The sequence below is a fragment of the Spinacia oleracea genome, chromosome 3 (genome assembly GCF_020520425.1).
Source record: "Spinacia oleracea cultivar Varoflay chromosome 3, BTI_SOV_V1, whole genome shotgun sequence".
Lineage (NCBI taxonomy): Eukaryota > Viridiplantae > Streptophyta > Magnoliopsida > Caryophyllales > Amaranthaceae > Spinacia > Spinacia oleracea.
Genome location: NC_079489.1, coordinates 117,091,090 through 117,110,744, shown reverse-complemented (window position 1 = coordinate 117,110,744; position 19,655 = coordinate 117,091,090). Strand labels below are relative to the sequence as shown.

At 40.4% G+C, this 19,655-nt stretch overlaps 2 long non-coding RNA genes across 4 annotated transcripts; both read left to right on the top strand.

Moving 5' to 3' along the window:
* Positions 1-9,153: 9,153 nt before the first annotated feature.
* On the top strand, positions 9,154-11,288 carry LOC110802620 (uncharacterized). Of its 2 annotated transcripts, none has more exons than XR_008929769.1 (4): positions 9,154-9,684; positions 10,383-10,561; positions 10,911-11,062; positions 11,214-11,288. It is a non-coding gene; the product is annotated as an uncharacterized lncRNA (long non-coding RNA). The 2 variants fall into 2 exon arrangements; XR_008929770.1 differs by having other exon boundaries at positions 11,253-11,271.
* A 275-nt stretch (positions 11,289-11,563) lies between these two features.
* LOC130469314 (uncharacterized) lies at positions 11,564-13,485 on the top strand. 2 transcript variants are annotated; one of them, XR_008929768.1, is made up of 6 exons: positions 11,565-11,705; positions 12,016-12,152; positions 12,251-12,290; positions 12,394-12,507; positions 12,637-12,770; positions 13,266-13,485. It is a non-coding gene; the product is annotated as an uncharacterized lncRNA (long non-coding RNA). The 2 variants fall into 2 exon arrangements; XR_008929767.1 differs by having other exon boundaries at positions 11,564-12,152.
* Positions 13,486-19,655: the final 6,170 nt, after the last annotated feature.

Sequence of the window (19,655 nt, the reverse complement as noted above, 5' to 3'; positions counted from 1 at the left end):
TTGGTTATTAGATTGCTTATTTACCAAAGAAACATATGTTTGACACATTAAATTTTCTTAGCAGATATTGTTGATTCAAGTGTAAATGTAAAACGTGATCAAGAGATCAACAAGTTATCTTGATACAAGCTAGCACGGGGATAAGATTTACTCGGTTAATTAGTCCTAGTTAATTAGGAAATTATTTTTATTCTAGCTTTGGACTATCTTGATTAATGTATAAAAAATCATGCGAGGAATTGTTTATATTTCAGCTTCATTAGACGTACGGTGCAAATTATCGTATGGATGGTATTATCACTATTTGTATGCTACATTATTGTTAAGTATAAATTAAAGCAGCTTTATGATAACATAGTATATTAATATTTATATTTGATTGTGCCTTTATTTGTGCTCGATATATATTTTTAGAGAAAATTCATTGTTGATATATAGTATCAAATTGTGACGCTTAGAAGAGTCTAAATTTATTTGGCGGTAAAAATATAGTATCAAATTGTGACCCTCAAAAGGGTCTTGATTTGGGGGAACGAAAATGTAAACACGAGAAATGACGGAGCAAAGAGTCGAAAAATGCATTCGTATTGCGCGAAAGTGGAGCAAATAGCGACGCAATAGGGTGTCGAAATATTTCGACCAAAGAAAGCGTCGAAATATGGAAAATAGTGACTGAAAAAAGCGTCTTAATGGAGTAAATATCGACGCTTTAGAGCATCGAAAAATATCGATCGTGAATATTTCGACTGTTCAACGAAGCGTCGATATGCTATTTTCGACGCTTCAAAGCGCCGATATATGACCCAAAAAGCGTCGAAAAGTGCCGTGTTTTCCCGTAGTGCACGTGTGTGTTAATGTGTAGGAAAATAGGTAAAGCGGAAGAGAAAGTCAACGAAAGTCAAAATCATCCCAAGGAAGAGTTGAAGCAAAGAAGAAGTCATGAAGCCAAGGAACTCAAGGGAAGTCAAAAAGTTCGGCCGAACTAGAACAGAGTCAGTGAAGCAAACACATGCAAGGCTTTGGTCGAACCTTGAGGATGTTCGGACAAACCTAACTAATAGTTCGGTCGAACTCGATCAAGTTCAACAGCACCTTAATATTTGAGGAGTTCCTAATTCTTGCTATGTTCGGGTGAACCTACCCCTGGTTCGGCCGAACCTACCCTATAGTTTGGGCGAACATTTAATCAAGTACGGCTGATGAATCATATTTCTGTAGGGTATTTTAGGCGCATTTAGGGTGCATTATTAGGAATTTATATCACTTTAGTTGCATTTAGGGTCGCATTTGCATAAGTTATGGTTATTGTTCTCTATTACGCTCCGTATGTGTTTTTCTTAATATTCCAGGTGATTCTGCGATCATTTGGATGCTTACGGAGTTCCTGAAGTTTATCCGAACGATAATCGTAAGATTTATGTCGAAGATGAAGAGTTTGATTGGAGAAGTCAATAATTTGCGTTTATTCGAATCGTCTACATCACCTTACCGACCGGCAAGAGCACCTTGGAAATCTCATGATCGATGCTAGGATTACTCGGAGTTTTAGCGGAATGCAAATCTTAAGGGCCTAGCCTCGTAAGAATCGTAGCATTCAAGTAGTCTTAGCAAGGAAAATCAAGCGGGTAGCCAACGCTCCTGCTTGACTCTGCGCCCAAGCTTCATCATCATATCACTATCGTAACAAGGGAAAACCAGCGGGCAACCATCTCCTTCCAGAACTTCCAAATTTTTGGACCCTTGTCGATGGTGAATATTATGGTCTCCATCTCCATTCCAATTTTTTGAACATTGATCTGAATTTTTTTGGAAAAATTGATATTGACAGTTCCAACTATGGCCGTTTAACTTTTAAAGGTCCCAACTTTTGATTATTCTAGAGTGGTCTCAACTTTAAGGTGTGTTTTCCAAGAATGGTCCTTTGGTTTATTAAACTATTAATTAAGTTGATTTAAGCATATCATACTGTTCCATTTACTTCATTTAATTAAAAAATATGATTATTGCACGAGAGATATGAGTGTTAATTAAGTTATTTAGCACTTAATTTTAATAAGGGACCATTTTTGGAAAACACTCTCTATAGTTGGGACCACCCTGACATAATCAAAAGTTGGGACCTTTTAAAGTAAATCGGCCATAGTTGGGACCGATAATATCAATTTTTCCAATTTTTTTTGTTCTCCTCTTCTAACCTAATATGAATCATTTCTTCCCTTACAGTAGGAGGACACTATTTAGCACTGTAGCCAGGTTGATTGCACACATTTGACACTATACCAGTAAGGCGCCAACTCACCTTCGATTCCCATTGCTTCTTAACCAGCTTAGCTACTGACGGATCCCAGGAGAACTCGTGCTTAAGTTGAATATGCAAGGATCAAACAATTAAAAAGCGATCAAATTATTAAATACCAAACAAAACTATCATTACAGCTAATAAACTTTATGTAAATCTACAAATACTTTCTACACTACACTGATTGAGTTGTATAACAACACAAATTTATCTTTTGCAACTAAGTTTTTAGAGTTTAGAAAACAAGAAAGTTGTACATTGTAGGCTTTGAATGGGTGACTGAAGTTGTCATGATTGGCTGACTACATTTGGGCTTTTAGTGTACATTAAATAGAGTATAAGATGCAATTGCTTATACTTGATGTGAAGGGGTCGAAAAAGCGCGAGGCTAATGCGTGACCTTGTCCCTCGTGGGTGTGACGATTCTTTTTATTCAATTAAGTGTAATTGGATTTCCTGTGAGTATACACCCAATTGACTAGTAATATAGGAGTCACCATTCAGTTTTTAACAACAATGAGAAAAACTGACAAAACCCGGTTATCGTGACATAAAGGGAGTGCAATTATGTTTGACCACGACGGCCGTAGGTTCCCTTGTGATCCCTGGTGTGGGGATCTCTCAATATACACCCGCAAGGTAGAGATTGAGGGTTCGGGGGACTGTAACTACCGAGAGGAGTAATTCGCTCGTCGATAACTCCAGAGGCAGGATATCCTTACTAGCTCAGCATAAATAATTGAAGGGACATGCGTTAACTATTAAACTAATCTGAATTGATTTTAGCAATATGCAGCATATAATACTAATTCAATCGTGATTATCTGATTTAAATAGCATTAAGGGACCTAGCATGATAATCCGATTTCCCAAAAATATTATATTTATTAGGCGTGATAGAACAATCATATTAGGTTAGTTTAACAGTTCATAAAAAGGGCGAGGAAAGCAGTTAAATCATCGAAAAGGGACACGTTACGACGCACCCTTGAGAGGTGCGTCACGGTTCTCAGAAAACTAACCACTTTGACTTTGCTATTTCTCCTTTTTATTTAACGAATCTCGATTATGGGACAGGATACGTTCTGTTCGATTTATGGATCGATTGCGACAGAACACGTGAACAGTTTCGCAGCGAGAGGCTTAGGCTAAGGGGTTTAGAGTCAATACTCAGAATATATTATGTGTTGTTGTGTGTTGTTTCACGTCGAAACTAGGGGCCTATTTATAGGGAAGAGTTCGTGGAAAGATAGAATTGCAGAGTTCTAATCCGCAAAGAATTAGGAAAAGAGACGTACCCAGGTACTTTCAGCGCCCAGGCCTGGGCGCCGAAGATTTCGGCGCCCAGAGCCAGGCGTTGAAAATAGGGTCTGGGCAGCTTTGTTTAGTCAGATTCGGATTCCTAAAATCCGTAGAGTTTGAGATTAATTCGAGTCTTTTAGCGCGTATCAATTTCGTGACGGAATGCGTCTGGGCCCGTTACGAACTCTAGGTTCGTTAGGATTAATACGTAACTCTTATTTCCGAATCCTATTAGGAATAGGATTCTCGCGGTTTTCTATCTCACTTAGGATTTATGTTGGAGTGCAACACCTAATTCTGACAGGTTTCTATCTTTTATGATTTGCCACTTTTAGAAGCTACCTTTTACTGCAGTTACTATTTTTAGCAGGTTTCCATAAATAGCAGGTTTCGGGTAAAATGAAATGGGGAATCGAGATTCGTTTATTTTATAGGAGATGCGTTGTCAAGTGGAGTTTTTATGCTTTCATCATCGAACCTTTCCCTTGCGGGAATGGGGACAAAAGTAGGTGTCTACAGTTAGCCCCCACTTTGACTGAGTCTTGGAGTAAGATGATGGTCAAAGTATTAGACGGAGTGCGTCACACAAGCCATGGTGTATTGTGACCTGTTTTGCGAGGGTCTCACGAGCCCCCGAGTGATAACATTTGACTCAAGGGTCATCACTTGAAGTGTCGACATATCCCTCACGTGTCATTGGGATTTGTCAACTGATAGTATAGAAACTTCCTCACTTTGTCATTGGAAGGATCTAAAGGCGCGTAGAAACTCCCTCACTTTGTCATTGGGAGTAACTACAGATGTTTTCGAAATTAAAGCTGTAAAGTGTAATTGGGCCTGGCCAAGCCCAATCACGAGGTAAAACGTTTTTAAAGATTGTCATTTTCAAGGCTAGCTAAACGAGAAAACCCCCTTGTTTTTATAGGATGTAAAACGAAGGAAAATCCAACAAACTAATCCTTTAATTTTTGGAAAAAGGGAAAACCAATAAAAGTTATCGCTGCAGCGACTAAGGACCTGCGCTGTTAGTGACGCAGACCCCGCCCGCTGAAGGTGGGCGAGCCTGTCCTCTGAGGGTGGACCCCCCGTCCGATAGAAGTGGACGAATCTGTTTGATGTTTTTGAAAATAAGGACCTACGCGGTTTGTGACGTAGACCCCGCCGGCTGAAGATGGCGAGCCTGTCCGCCTAGGGTGGACCCCCCGTCCGATAGAAGTGGACGAATCTGTTTGATGTTTTTGAAAATAAGGACCTACGCGGTTTGTGACGTAGACCCCGCCCGCTGAAGGTGGCGAACCTTGTCCGCTGAGGGTGGACACCCTGTCCGATAGAAGTGGACGAATCTGTTTTGAAATTTTGTTTTTTTTTTTGTTTTTTTTTGAAAATAAGGACCTACGTGGTTTGCGCCGTAGACCCCGCCGGCTGAAGATGGCGAGCCTATTTTAAATTTGAAGACTTTATTTTTCGAAAACTGAGGACCTGCGCGGCTAGTGACGCAGACCCTGCCCGCTGAGGGTGGGCGAGCCCATTTTGAATTTCTTATTTTGCCTATGTAGAAGAGCTTTTGGTGATTACAACCTGTTGGTGGGTCGTAATATTTCCTGATTAGATGTGTCCTATAAGTGGGTCCACATTGTGTATTTTTGTTTAACAATATTTTTTGAGATATCCAAACATGTTATGGTGCGTGGCGCAGTCTGGGAATGTGATTTTGATTGGCGCTCCCTGTTGGAGTCCACCTTTCGCGAGCCCCCAAGTGTTGGGGCTCGTCGGTTGTTTTTCGCGTCTTGTAATCATGTTTGGGGTCACGCTCGTATGTGTGAGCGACCTCCTATAGTAGTGTGCTATTTTTAGTGAAGCCGTGGAGTGCGACTTTAGCTTTCAGGCGACATCCGGTTTTGGCTTGGTCCGGATTATCCCTTTGACAGACAGACATTTTCTATTTGGAAAACCAATGACTTGACGACACATATTTTTGGTGTTTCGAAGAATGACCATGATATTTAACTTGCTTTTTTTTGAAAAGTGTACATGAGCGTTTTCTGAGATGAGTCTAAATTTCGACCAAGTTTCACTGTTATTATTATTTTTTGCTTATTTGGGAGCTAAAGGTGCTTTGGGCTTGATCTTACTTGTAATAGGGCCTCGTGTTTTAGCAACACGGTCTTAAGTCCTTTCCTATTCCGTGTTTTTGTGAAATCTGGGCCTTGGGCTGCATTTTCAGCGCCCCAGCTCAGGCGTTAAAAATTCCGGCGCCCAGAGGTGGGCGCTGAAAGTTCTTTCCTGGTAATATTTGATTTTCGGATTTCTAAACACGTTTCCGAATGGGATCAGGATGTTTATTGGGTGCGTTCAGCTATATATAGGGGCTAGATACGTCCTTATTTTCCACCACTCTCAAATTCTTTCTCTCTTTTTGCTGTGCTCTAATTTATTTACTGCTTTTTCCATGTCGACCCCTACTTTCTCACTCCAACGGAGTGTTAGGCGTTGGCTACGAGCCCTTACTCCCACAGACAAAGCTTTGTTAAAAGAATACCACTTAGAGGCCTTTTAGGCTTACAACAAATTAATATTGATTATAATTTTCTGCATGCTGCCCTATACTTTTGGGACTCCGATCATCATGTTTTTTCTTTTCGGGGCAATGAAATATGTCCTTTGCCTGATGAATTTGCTGCGATCCTTGGTTATCCTACTAATGCTACTCCTGTTACCCCTGGCACTATTGAAGAGGGTAAAACAACCATAAGGGCTTTCCTAGGGCTAGATGATAACATGTTTGCTGAACTTGTTGTAGACGATAAGGTTAACTTGGCAAAACATGTAAAACATCATTTTAGGCCTAGTAAGAATATGACCGAACAAAATTGAACATTCGAGCCCTTGTATTTTGCTTGTTGAATCATTATTTGCTGTCGAATAATAATGGTGAGTTCGGTGACATAAGGCTGATCCCCTTGATTAGCCAGATGGAAAGTTGCTATTCTATTATGCCGTTGGTTGTTGCTGAGACTTTGCTGAGTGCGGATGAGCTGAAGAAGGATGCCAAATCCGAAATTTTTAAGGGAAGCCCCCTATTACTGCAGGTAATCTATTTTTTTCTTTGCGCACACATACGCCACTTTTATATATTTCTTTTTGCCTGGGGCTGAGTTTCAGCGCCCAGGGCTGGGCGCTGGAATATTCGGCGCCTGGTCCTGGGCGTTGAAACTGCGCCCCAGGAACCTTTTTTCTTTCTTTTCATTCTTTTGATTCGATCGTACCTGTTTTTTGCAGATTTGGCTTGCGGAACGGCTTAGACTTTTTTGGAAGCTCCTGCCGATCCTAAACATTATCGCCCTATAGCTTTGGGTAACCGAAAATACTTGCACCAAGGCCAGGACGAGGCCGAATGGACCTCCTTCTTTAATTATGGCATTTGTTCTATTAAGTGGGTGGTACCATGGTGGGGTTTGACTACTATGACAGGGGGTCTGATGTATCGGTTTATATTTCTTTGTTGGGGCTATCTTGTCCCATTTATATTTTCCCTTACCGAGTCATGCGTCAATATGGTTTAAGGCAGACTATCCCCTTTTCTGATACGGTACCACCTAAGGTAGCGACCTTCGCACAAACAAAGAATATAAACTTGAGGCTGAGCGGGCTATAACTGAGAATGTTTCTAAAGCTTTGGCATCTTTGGAAGTTAGTGTCCAGGAGCCAGTTCTTATGGAGATTGATATTGGGGCAGCGCAGAAGACTATGGCACTAGTAGAAAAATATTGATTTGCTGCCATGACTTAGCGGCGTTAATTTTAGAACGCCTCTAACTAAATGACAAAATAGATGAATTAGGTGAAAAAAACTTGCTTTGCAGCGTTATCTTGAATTATGACGCCTCAAACCATTTTAGTTTGCGGCGTCATCACGTTTAACGTCGCAAAGTGTTGTCCCCATACTTCTCTTATTCACCCGCGTTTAGCTTCTTTCTTTTGCTTCTCGTCCTTTCACAAAACCACATTGTTCTTCCTTCAACCTCATCTCCAGCATCGCCGTCTGTCCTTCGCCTCATCTCCACCACCGAATTCACCGAGAAAGTGAAGCTCATATTCATCTCCACCGTCACTGTCTGTCCTTCGACCTCATCTCCACCACTGCCGTTCTTACTTAAGGTAAATTATGCTTCCACTGACTCCTCCTCATCCTTGCCGTTTTTTTGGTTCAATTACTCTATTCCCCTCGTTTCAGTCTCTCAATTAACATGAATTGTGTATGAGTTATCGAATCTCTCTTGCTCTCTCCTCTCCTCTCCTCTCTCCACCGAAAATGTAAACCCTAATTATCAAATTCAAATTTTGGCTTAGAAGAACCTTAAAATTGCTTTGAATTTGAGGTAAGGTAATGTCGTATGTCTAATTTATTTTGCAAATTTGATGTTTAGATGAGGTGCTTCGAAGAAAGAAGTTCACAAATTTGAGAAAAACACAAGTTTTATTACAGTAAGACATATTTTTTCTTGCTGAAATTCTACTTAATTTTGTGAGTTTTACTTTAATTGTTGAATTGTCAATTTCAAATCCCTAATTTCACAATCAAAAACTCAAAATTCCGTAATCACAACCAACCAATGTCTTGAATTATGGATGTGAATATTGTTGAATTGAGAAGCAATTGTAGAAAAAGTAATCGAATTTCAATTGATGAGCTGTTCGATGAAATTCCTGTTTCAGAAGTAATCGAATTTCTCGAATTTATTCCAAATTGCATTCACTCACTTATTTTAATACTTGATTCTTCTTTATTTTGAGTATTGAGGGTGTAAATTATATATATATATATATATATATATATATATATATATATATATATATATATATATATATATATATATATATATATATATATATATATATATATATATATATATATATATATATATATAGATTGAAGGGGCTGAGGCCTTGGAGGTATGAATTGAAGAGTAGGCCAGAAGAGTGCAGCATTTTTCTAGGTTTGTTTGGAAATCCCTGCTTGAATTATGTATTGAGTGATAACTAATTACTTACTGTTTTGCTGGTAAATTTGTTCCCCTAAGGTGATTTGTTAGCGGTAAGATTTTCAGCATTGAGTAAAACTGATATGTTAGTGGGAAAAGATGGGAGATAGATTCTCGGTTATCTATTCTAGGAGTAAGGCTTTGGTTTGGTTGTTGTAGTCTTAATTGCAAGACAAGTCTCAGTTGAGTGTTGATGTAACCTGATAATGTCTACAAGTTGAGAGCTTGTAACATTCTCATATCCTTTAATTGAAATGGAACTCTGAGTCCGATCTCTGTTGCTTTCTGCTACCAACTAGCATGTTTGATTGACCTTAGTATGAATCTGTTCTAAGCAACTTTAATTTGGTGGAGCTTATATCATATGGTGTCTTGCCAAATTTCATTTGTTCACTTATGAGCTATTTGTTCACTTTAATTTCTGTTTTGCAGGGCTTTGATGATAATGTTCAGCAGGCTGATGTTTGTATAAACAATGATTCCCTCTTTTTTTTTTTCTTCTCTACACCCCCAGCAGGCTGTAGGCTGTTATGATTACATTGAATGAGATAAAATGCAACATTCCTCCAGGACAGTGTAGAACAGTTTCATTTCACATGGAAATTTGAAATTATCTTGTTTCTGGTTGTATCCACTTGAGGAAGCACTAGAACTAACACCTCTAATAATATATGGCTTGAGCCCTTTACCTGGGAGGTTAGTTATTTTGTAACCTTATTTTCTTTTGCTGATATATTTTCCACATTTTATGGGAAAGCTTGCGAAGTTAACTTCTCGTTCCGTTAATTTCTTATACACAAACTTGCAACTGAATATTTCGACTTCTTTTTTACAAGGTTTTTTTTACTTATTACTGTCACATTTGGTCACTTGGGATTTGATTATTTCTTTGCCATAAGAGAAAGAGTGCAATAAGACGACAAAAGAAAGTGAAGGGATATGACCTATCCCACCCAAATGAGTTCTTGCCTGAGCTGAAAGAAGAACAACAGCTTGCTCTTCCACCTAACGAAGTGAACTGCAAATCCAGACAAAACCTATTGTAAGGGCTACTTTAAAATTTTCATATTTCATCTTCGTCTTTTTAATTTTAGTTGATAAACTTGATTGTTGATGTTTCAAATGTGGGGTTTACATGTCGTACCAGTTTGTGATATGTTACACGGGGATGCTGCTGTTTTATGGTGTTGATTTGTGTGTTGGTATGTATATGCTGGTATGCAGTTAGGTGTTATGCATAATGGTTGATGTGTGTTCTGTTTGTATAGTCCAATTTTGTATAGTTCAGTTCTATTTCGTGAATTTCAGTTAAGCATATAAACAACCTGTCATATAAATTTGGTTATGTTTTGGTTTTGTCCGTTCTGTTTGCTTTTGTTCTGTTTTGGTTCAGTTACTTTGCTTATAAATTTATTCTGCTTTTGGAACTCTAGCATGACTTTAATACATTTGCAAGTGTTGTTATAAGTGCCTGCATTGCTTTCATATCAAAATCACTATTATAAGGTAGACACCACTTGAAGTAACCTGATCAAGGCTCTGGTTTTGCATGCTGGTAGTCCATGCCAAAGCTGTCTAAAACTGCAGTTTTGATGAGGTGGAGACTTCAGATTATCAAATTGGTAGCAACTCGCTTTGGGTATTGGCATTAGAACTGGGAAGCTATGTGATATCCTATTGAGTCCCTTTTTCTTTTTCATGCTTTCCAGTATTTACGGAGCTTTGTACCATTTTCTGCAGGTACAAATGGAAGTGTTTCTTTTGACCCATCTCTTGATATAAGAAGACAGAAGAACGACACCACGCTGTCAAACTTAGGATCTGTGAAGGATAACGAAAGACAAGATCTTAACTGTGCTGTGAAGGAATACTTACTCTTGGCAGGGTATCGTCTGACTGCAATGACATTCTATGAAGAGGTAATGTAAAATTCAAGATATTTCTTCGTGATTTCTTCAAGAAAAGAAGTAGTTGGCCAAATATATTTCTTCTTGATTTCCAGTATAGCATAAGATGAATATATTTTCTTTTGCGTCACAAGAACCTAAAATTTTATCCTACAGATTCGTAAAAATCCTACAAAATTATCTTGAATTTTCCCCTATGAATGTAACAGATGCCTATTGTAGAGGGAGGGTTGTGGTTTTGACACTGAACTGAAGTACTGAACTTAACTTAATTGTAGCTGACCCTTTAGATATTATAATTGACCGACTTTGAATTGTCATTATAAGTTTGGCTTAAGCAATATTGTCCTCAAAACTGCAGGTTATGGATCAGGAAAATAGATACACCATGTAACTTTGTTGCCTTGTTTCATGGAATGCATATGTATGATTGTGTGATGCTATCACTGCCTTACTTGGTAGCTTCAACTTGCCACTCAGTACTTCGGATCTTGCCGCCGCCAAACTAATAAGGTAAAACCCTTGCCTTTCCTTTCCTATCCTTCAGTTGTCTTCTTCGATCTTGCCTTTCTTTTGAGTGCTTGTATCCTTCTCCCTTCTCCATTCTCCCTTCTACCTTCTTCTTTCATTCTTATTTCACCACCGAGTATCTCCTCTTTAATAGATTTTGGGACTGATCTCCACCGCCGTCGTCTCACTAAAGGCTACAGATCGACTCATCTCGACCGCGAATCACAAAACTCTTCAGACTCGTATCCACCGTGTCGTCTCACTAAAGGCTACGTGTACTTGACAAATTAGTATGTGTCACTCCTCCTTCGTCCTCCTTGTCGTTTTGTCTATTTGAATTACGGTCATATTTTGACTGTTATAGTCGTTTTGTCTATGTGTGCTTGCTATTTGCTAGTATCATAGTTGAGTAATTCTGTAGTAAATATAGTTGTCGTTTGATCGAATAGAACCTATATTGTTATAAGTGAAATAAACCCTTATCAATTGTCAAATCTGTGGCACATATCCATTTGTTGCTATGACTAGTGCAGAATTCTGCACCATTCTTGGATGAGTTACTGGTCACATAATATCGAGGGTGTCAGCTTTTTGAGATGATCCTAATTATCCTATAGAGTACAGACTGAAGCTAGTATATCAATGGGTACGGTGATCTGATTCCTTTTAGTATACACTGCTATAATTTTAAGTGTTTGACCTTGATGCAATCAGATTGGTTGCTTTGTTTTTTGGTAACTTCTGTTTTGGACTTTAATAGAAAAGCTCCCTTTGCCTTTTGACTTAGCGGGCTGGTTCTGATTGAAGTTGTTGCATAACTGTTGTGCATGCTCTGCCTTGATTGCTTAGCTTGATTAGGAATTGCAGGCTTGTGGGCTGATGTGGCATGTTGAATTGTTGCATATACTCCAACACTAATGCTGCATCACTCAGTGTGTGTTCTACCCTTGTTTTAGGAAATATTCTCTCCGTGGATTAATAAGGATCCACAGAATACAGAAGTTGGAGGTGAATTATTTTCGACGCCATTGACCTGAAACACCATCTAGGGGATCATACTTATGTCTCAGTAACTGATAGTGGTTACTGGCAGGTCAGTAAAGCTTTTAATTTACGAACTTGATATCTCCTTTTTGTAGCTTCCAATACATGAAACTTGAATCATGCATGATCTTGCTGTTGTGTTAACAGATAGAGCTAGAAGGTCTTGACATTGCAAACAGTTCAACAGGTAAAGTCCCTGACTGCACATTCTCTATATATGTTGAAAGTATTTTTCATACTATTACAATGATAAGTGGAAAGCAGGATTCAAATTTCCTTACAATTTACAGGTCACTGTTCGGCAGAATACTGCATCATGTGAAGAGATGGCTACAACAATGTCTACGGCAGAATCTGTAGCTCTTAAAGGACTACCTCAATGCATTGTTACTGTGATAGCTGAGGTCTGATACCTGATCCATGATTAAAATTCTATTTTCAAACTTTAAGGGGGGCTTTACTTCATGAACTTGATAGATTTAAATACATACTTATTTCGTAGTTCAAATGTTCAATGTGGCTTTATTTTCTAGTTTGCCAGATTCAGCAAGACTTTGATATTATACTGGAGCCATGTCCCATGTTTGCTGAAGCCATCCTTCAAGTCAGAATCAGTACCCTGGGGTGCTCCTAATAAGCTTCTTGGAGCTGATGGCAGCTGGATAAGGTATGGATGACTTCATGCTATATTTTAGAGCATTTTTTCTCTCTGAACAAGACATTCACTTAGATTAATTTTTTGAAACTCACTATTATGGTGACCTTTAATTTGTCAGGCGTACATTAAAAAAATTACAAAATATATTTATCAGCCGTAAGAAATGTTACTGGTGTATAACCTTGAATTATATCTGTTAAACACATACATCTGATTAGATGCATCCCATTGTAACTTTATATGGTATTGTGACTAACTGATTTCAAGTTGTTGGCCCTCTTGTATTTTTTTAGTTATGGCTTTCAGGCAAACATCTTTCCGAGTTGCCTTCCTTCTTCTACTTGTGTTTAGTTAGTGTCCTTTTCCAGTCCGTTTCCTGTCTACCTCCCCTCATTCTCTCCCCTCCCCCATGTTACTTGTCATCTACTATGTACTATGCTACTTTAAGAAATACGAAATCTATATGCAATAACAAGCATTTTCACACGCTCCTTGGATTAACAGGCACTGTGTCATGTTCCTGAGTGGCTGACCTCATGAGATAATAAAATCAACCTTCAGAAGTGACAGAGATGCCAGCTGCTCCTGTACACCCTTTCCACTCCAAGATGAACATTCGAAGAGGGGTACTAGAAGAAGAATGTGCAGACATAATGCAGCACTTCTCCCGACTCAAAAGGAGGAAGGCAAAGGAAAAGGAAAAGGAAAAGGAAAAGGATATATCGTCATCTGATGAATCAGGCCAACGGTTTAGGTTTGCTTGAAAGGTTAAACCTGATTTATATTCTTGTCTGAAGATATTGGGATTATGTGTGTCTGCTATATAAGTTGTCAAATGTTTTCGGTTTCGCGTGGAAAATACCAAATGTCTGCTATATAAGGTAGCTTATTGAATGTTTGGCACGGCAGTTAACCTGTCCTATCACTATTTAGGTGGTTTGTTTTTGTAAACATATGATGGTTGATTTATATGTGAAAATCAAAGTTTCTTGGAAGTTATTGGTGGTTGATGATATTTTTGGACATTGTATAAATATGGCGTGAGTACAGGTTCTATATTTTTTGGGATTGTAGAATATAAAAAAATAAAATTATTTATAAAAAAAAATTACACATTATTCGCGGCGTTTAAACTCACGCAATTTTACAATGTTTGAGGCGTTTAGGTAGAAAACGCCGCTTTACAATATTATTCATTTGAGGCGTTTTTTCTACCTGACGCCGCAAATGAATGATTAATTTGAGGCGTTTTTTAACGCCGCAAATCAATCCTATTCATTTGCTGCCACTCTATTTGCTGCTACGCCAAAAACGCCGCAAATGAATATAAAAGTGACGCCTCAAATGAATGTTTTTCTACTAGTGTGGGGGTGGATCCTGCGAACATTGCTCTCTTCAAGACTTTATTTGATGATCCGGAAGAACTAGAGTAGTGTAGTTCTTTGCTAGGGTGTAGGTGCCCTCTATTTATTTCAGTTGTGTTTGTTTTTATTCCTAGCACTTTGTTTTCCTTCTTATTATATTTTAATAAAGCGTATTTTTAGTCTCCATTCAATTTTGTTTATATGTCTAACACTTTTTACACAAAGAATATAATTTTTTTATTATTGTTTGGACCGAATCCTTGGTAAGGATTGCCTACGTATCTTGTCAGAATCAGGTCGCGCGTAGTTCTTAGCTTTAGAATAAGCTCTAGTATGCCGGATTTCGGTAGATATGTCCTGAAGTGGAAACATATTACTTAATCGGTCAAATGAGTGAAGTATTTGCCATTTTCATCTGCCGTTTTCCATAGGTTGCGTAAAATTCGACCAATTTGTTGGTAAACCTATTTGGATACGTACTGTACCCCCCAAGTGTTCGTTATTTTTCCGTTGTGTGCGGAAAAAATGACGAGCACTTTTCGAAAAAAGGAAAACTTTTGGCAGGCAGAGAGTTTCAACGCCCAGGCTGGGGCGTCAGAAATTTCGGCGCCCAGCCCTGGGCGCTGAAAATAACTTAGGCGGTCAATTTTGACGTTTTTGCTTCACATGTTCTTGCGTTTATTTCAATTTCGTTTTTTGTGCCTCGATATTTTGCTTCGTAGTTAAAGTTAATTTTGAGGCTGTTTCGGAGGTTTTTTTTACTGTTAGCGTGAAACGCATTTTTGTCCAGATTAATTTTTTCTATTGGTGACTCAAAACAGTTTTGAAAATGGAGTTAGGGTGCGGAACTTATGAACATCTTTGTGGAGGGTATGATGGAATCTATGTGAAACCGCTGTTGGTGGATTCTATGTTTTATGAATTTATTTTTTTGGTAACATTTGCATTTGTTTTAAATTTTTGATTTCTTTTTGATTTTGGGTTGCATGGATTGGCTCTTATGATGATATTGGTTGGCTTTTTAGGTTTTGAGGATGGGATAGTGTGGTTTATTTTGTGGGTTTCGGGAACTGGTTCACATGGCATTATTTCAAAACCGAGTGGGCTTTGTTTGTTGGGCCTATAGTGGGCCGCTTTTATTATTATTATTTTTTTATTTTGCAAGTACATTTGGTGTTTATTTAGTGTTAGAATAAAATTTTTAGGAGAAACATTACGCCTTTATTGATTTGGAAAGTAAGGAAAAGACACTGAAATAAAACTGACCCATATTCTAAAGGGCCTTAGGACCATCTAAAGTCTCTATTATTTTTTTCTATCAATCTAAAGAACTACTAATGGTGCTCTATATGGCTCAAGCCTGGGGTTTAGTCTCATAAAACTTCGGTCCTTCACCGGTACTCATCTTGAATCCTATTCCTTTTGCGTTGACCCACTGATATGTCTTCACCCATCCGTTCCCGACCTCTTCTAGTGTTGATGCAGGAGAGATTAACCGGGTTGGATCGAAACCTTCATCTTGTAAAGCTAGGGTAGTCATCACAATCTCGTTCTCCATAGGCCTCGATTCGTTAAACAATGTCTATAGAGCCTGGTTGTCCAATATTTCAGCTGTTTTAGTCTTGGTGAGGTGGGGTGCCTCATCCAAGGTGTGGCAGTCATGGAAAATTTCAAATCCGGGTTTTAGCAAGCCATCCTGAACGAAGGGTTCAGGGAAATCACAGCATGGGTGTTCTTCTCCTTGCTGAACAAACATCCCGTTAAGGGTCCTTTGATATGGGGGAAGGAGGGTGGTTTGTTTGGCTTTGTTAAGGCGTAGCCTAGATAGGCGGTCAGCAATATCTTCCTCCGTTGGTTCATAACCTAAGCCAAAGGGAGTAGATTTGTCGGGAAAAGGATGGAATGTGCATTCCTTCTTCCTTATGCCCAATGGGGTTCCTGGGAAATAACCTTGAGCCAGCAGCATTCTAGGGATGACTCGGGATGCATGCGGGTCTAGGAATGCTGGATCATAATCTTCGATGAACTGGATTGCTTCTTCCATTTGAAACCCATAAAGGTCATCTGCAGTTTCGGCCGTTCCAACCATAGTACAACTGACGTCGAGAGGAGGGGCGCGGATTTCTAGTATTACCCCGTTATGGTTAAGTTTAACCATTTGGTGCAGGGTTGAAGCCACACCTCCTAAGTCATGGAGCCAAGGTCGCCCCAAGAGGAGGTTGAAAGTGGGCTTGATGTCGATTATTTGAAACTCCGTGGTGCGTGCCACAGGCCCAGTTTGTATGGTAAGGTTGATTTTTCCCAACACAGGCCTTTGGGAGTTATCATAAGCTCGTACCCCTTGTGAGGAGGTTTGGAAGTCATCGCTTCCTAGCCCCAAGCAATGGGCGGTTCGCAATGGGCAGACATTAACCGCCGAACCATTATCTACGAGCGCTAGGGGGATGTTTTGTCCTTTGCATCCAACCACTAAGTAAAGGGCTTTATTGTGAGCACCCCCCTCTTTGGGTAAGTCTTTATCAGTGAAAACTATGGCCTTTTCTCCGGCATCTCTCGTGACATGGCTAACCAATGAGTCAGGTGTGATATCTGTGGGTACTGAGATGAGGTCAAGTGAGCGAATAAGCTTTTCGCGATGTTCCTTTGAAGTACACATAAGATCCCAGATGGTAATCTCAGCCTTGGTTCTTTTCAGTTGTTTCAGGAGAGGATTTTTAATGACTTCCGCGACGGTGGCGTGCCGCCTGTTCTCAGGAGTTTGCCTAACCGGGATGTCGTCCATAGGAGGTGGGTGAATATCCGGTTGGTATATCCTTCCGGATCGGGTGAGGTTGTCGACTTCGGGCTCCTGAGGGGTGGTGTCAATGAGAGCATTCCCGGGCCAAGTTTCAGTGAAGAGGTTCTGGCCCGAGACTTGAGATAGGTAAATATCTTCAGCATAATCGTTCCACACACCGCATACTTCCCCCTCGATTCGATCCATAGGTACCACAGCGAGTGGTGCACCTTGAGGCGTAATATACACCGTGGGGTCGAAATTCTCTGGTTGGTCGAGAGAGATGTGACAAGAGCCGAGTGGGCTCTTGTTGTTGTTGGGTTTGCCAACTTTAGGGAGAGGTATTACTTCATCCTCTATCATGTCCTGGATCGTATGTTTTAGATGCCAGCAGTTTTCAGTGTCATGCCCATTTCCTTGATGGAATTTGCAGTAAGTACTTTCGACCCAATATTTGTTTTTGACAGGAGGGTCACGGGTGGGGCCTATAGGTCTCAACTTTCCTTGATTGGTTAGTCTTTCAAAGGCTTGTACCAAAGTTGACCCGAGTGGGGCAAACTTTCGGTCTCGGACCCATCTTACAGGGTATCTTCGGGCGGGAGCCTCTTCTACAGCATGGACTTCTTGGGCTTGGGGTGTGTTACCCCGATTATAGGTGTTGGTCTTATATGCAGGTTTGCTCTGTATGGTTTTGGCGAGGTCGTCCTCGATTTTTATTCCCACATCATAAACCCTTTTGAAAGTGTCGAGTCCCAGGTACCTAAGGTGTTGTCTGTAAGCCGGGTCTAAGTTGTCAATGAATTTTTGGACCAATTCTGTTTCGGGAGGCCTATTGATTAGCTGGGCCGCCTGGTCCCTCCATCTAGCAAAGTAGGTTGTGAAACCCTCATTTTTCTTTTGGAAGAGAACTTCCAGCTCGCGCATGGTGACTTGGAAATCCATGTTCGACGAGTATTGCTTGATGAAGACATTGACAAAGTCTTCCCAGGTGGGGAAGAGCTTAGGGTCCTGGTGATAGTACCATTTGAGCGGCACAGGTTCCAAGGACAAAGGAAAGGCAGGTAGGTACATGGACTTGTCCACGCCTTTCAAGTTCATGGTATTCACAAAGCTCAGTAGATGATCACGGGGGTTGTCCGTGGCCTTGAACTTTGGTAAGTCAGATGAACTGAACTTTTCTGGTAATTTGCCATAAAAAGGTTCAGGCCCGAGGGAGAAGTATTTGCTCCCCATGGTTTGCTGTAGGACCATTTTTTCGATCCTCTTCTCGTTTTCGAGGTCATTTTTGGCTTGCGCAGCCGCTAAGGCTTCGTTTTCCATTTTCAGTTGGCCCATGAGTTGGGTCATTTGGACCATCTGGTCTCGCAAATCTTCGATGGACATGTTTGGAGGTGCGAATCGAGGTTGGGGAAGCGGCGATCCTTGAAATGAGGGACGACGGACGGAGCTTGGAGTTGCTAGACTTGGTGTTGGTGATGTATCTTCGAGACGCACTAGCCGTTGATTCCCTGATCAGCACCAAGTGGCAGGACCAGTTCTAGGCATAAGATAAGCTAAAGTTTAGGTTCACAAAGTTTCAGGCATTACTTAGTCTAGACTTCGACTCTCTAAATTGGTTTTTCACTTTTTCGCTCTTTCTTCTGTCGGTACACTTTTTTTGGGGGGTTTTTTTTTATTTTGGTCATTCTTTGGATTTTCGAAACACTTGCCTGTGTGACATTCATAGTTGTTAGCATGTTCGGTTTTGGTGCCGAGCATTGCCGTCGTAGGAGGCCTAACGACGACACAAAGAGTTATTAATTTTTCGCGAGTCGCCTTTTGAAATCGAGTGCTTTTCTTACGCCCTCGTAGCAATTCTTTTGATGAACATTTTTTGTGCTACGTACTTTCTTTTTGCTTGGGCACCGAAGCTGCTGCGCCTGACCAAAAAGCCAAGCAGCAACTTCAGCGCCCAGCAGTGGGCGTGAGAAATTTTGGCGCCCAGCCAGGGGCGTTGAAAAATGCGTCCCTGGCTGGTTCTCGTTTTCTGTTTTCTGTTTATGCGACTTCGATTTGCGTGCTTGCCGAATAACGTCCTTCACGCGTAACAGCGTTTGTGGGATTCGTTACAGGCCATCCCGAGTGTCGCTTATTTTATGGCGATCATTCGGGTTTGCGGAACACGTGCTTCAGTATAACTCTTTGGCAAATTAGTCTATGAATGTTTGGGCAATTTTTAAGGTCGTTGGTTTTCTAGGATAGTTTGTCACACACAATCACATATTTCGCTACACATAACTACATTACAAACATGGATTTGAAAATTAAATATGCCACGTAGTTTATGATAGGCTTCTATGGGTAGTTTATTTACGCCTGGCTTGGTACCGCTTCTATCGTAGATCCAACACATGCCCCGGTCGAGGTAGTGTCTTCAACAAACGAATTACGCCCAAGAGGCCAACCCGCAAGTGCAAGCCAAGGGGGCATGCAGGCGAGAGGGACCTAATGGGCGAGCGATTGGGTTCGGGATAGGTGTACTACCTGCACAAGTACCGAGTGGGAAACATGCGTGGCGTATGCACCCCCTATTGGCGAAAAAGGTATCCTTAGTCCCAACTCCCGAGGGAGCCGAGATTCGTTATGATGTTCTGCCCGTTCACATTAATATGCTGATTTTCAGGTCGTCCCAACTTGATGGGGAAATAAACGCGGGGTAAGATCGTTTCACCCTTCGGCTATTTTGATTACCTACAAGCACGAGTATTTCCTTCA